The sequence below is a fragment of the Corylus avellana genome, chromosome ca8 (assembly GCF_901000735.1).
Source record: "Corylus avellana chromosome ca8, CavTom2PMs-1.0".
Lineage (NCBI taxonomy): Eukaryota > Viridiplantae > Streptophyta > Magnoliopsida > Fagales > Betulaceae > Corylus > Corylus avellana.
The window spans coordinates 1202494-1204367 of record NC_081548.1 but is presented as its reverse complement, the minus strand read 5'-3'; positions in this window follow the sequence as shown (position 1 = coordinate 1204367).

Here is a 1874-nt window from a genome sequence, read left to right as displayed (position 1 = left end):
AGAGAGAGATGTTGAATGAGACTGAAAGACTTGGAGAGAAAAAAGAGAGAGAGACGTGGAGAGAGAGGAAAAAAAAATGAGAGAGGGAGAGAGAGGTGGAATGAGAGTGAATGACTTGGAGAGAAAAAGAGAGAGAGAGAGAGAGAGAGACGTTGAGAGAGAGGAAAAAAATAGAGATAGAAAGAGAACAAAAATATGAACCGTTTAATTTTTAACTGTTCAGTTTTTAAAATAATAAGTTAAAAAATTAGTTTTGTTTTTTTAAAAAATTGGTCTCTCAATCAAGATTTAATGCAATCAAATAAATCATCTATCTTATTTCAATACAAATAAAACCTATATAATTCTGAATATTATTTTTTTTTTAAAAAAAAAAAAAATCCACAAACATTCAAATGAATTAAAACATAAGACCTTTAATTTTAGTTTAATTTATATAAATTAGAATATGTTAAAACATTGTTGGTCTGGAAAAAAAAAAAAAAAGGTTAAGAAGAATAATTACCTCCAAGTTGAATGTTTAGACCAATAGATTATGTTTTAGTTAATGTTGGAGAGTGGAGAAAGAGAAAGATAGAGATGGAGAGAAAAAAGAGGAGAGATATTAAAGTTGGAGAGTGGAGGGAGAGAGATTTTTTTTTTTTTTTTAAATTAAGAGAGAGATGTTGAATGAGACTGAAAGACTTGGAGAGAAAAAAGAGAGAGAGACGTGGAGAGAGAGGAAAAAAAAATGAGAGAGAGAGATATATGAACCGGTTCGAGAGAGAGAGAGATGTGGAATGAGAGTGAATGACTTGGAAAAAAAAATGAGAGAGAGGAAAAAAGAGGAGAGAGAGAGAACAAAAATATGAACCATTCAATTTTTAACTGTTCACTTTTTAAAATAATGAGTTAAAAAATCAGTTTAATCTTTAAAAAAAATTGGTTCACGTCACATGTCACGATTTGAAGGCACTCCAAAAAAAGGCTTTAGCTATTATATATGATATATGATATGATTTGATTTGTATTATTTGTTTCCTTATTTGATTTGGACATTGATAATACTTAATTTATTAAATAATTTATATATGTAAAACTCTTGAAATATAATTAAAAACTCTTGAAATATAATTAAATGTCATTAATTACGCTAATTTAATGACTGATTTTTTAAGTAATAACCGGTTTACTCTTAAAAAAATGGTTCACAAATTATGTCTAAAAAACCGGTTTAGCATTAAAATAAAAAGGGGAGAAAGAGAAAGATTGAGATGGAGAGAAAAAAGAGGAGAGATATTAATGTTGGAGAGTGGAGGGAGAGAGATGTTTTGTTTTGTTTTGTTTTTTTTTTTGAAATTAAGAGAGAGATGTTGAATGAGAGTGAAAGACTTGGAGAGAAAAAAGAGAGAGAGACGTGGAGAGAGAGGAAAAAAAAGGTGAGAGAGAGAGAGAGAGAGAGAGAGACGTTGAGAGAGGGGAAAAATAGTGAGATAGAAAGAGAACAAAAATATGAACCGTTTAATTTTTTAACTGTTCAGTTTTTAAAATAATGAGTTAAAAAATCAGTTTAGTATGCTTGAAAATCTGAGTAAATTACACAAAAAAAAAAATCCACAAACATTCAAATGAATTAAAACATAAGACCTTTAATTTTAGTTTAATTTTTATAAATTAAAATATGTTAAAACATTGTTGGTGTGAAAAAAAAAAAAAAAAAAAAAAAGATTAAGAAGAATAATTACCTCCAAGTTGAATTTTTAGGCCAATAGATTATGTTTTTGTTAATGTTGGAGAGTGGAGAAAGAGAAAGATAGAGATGGAGGGAAAAAAGAGGAGAGATATTAATGTTGGACTGTTGGAGAGTGGAGGGAGAGACATTTTTTTTTTTTTTT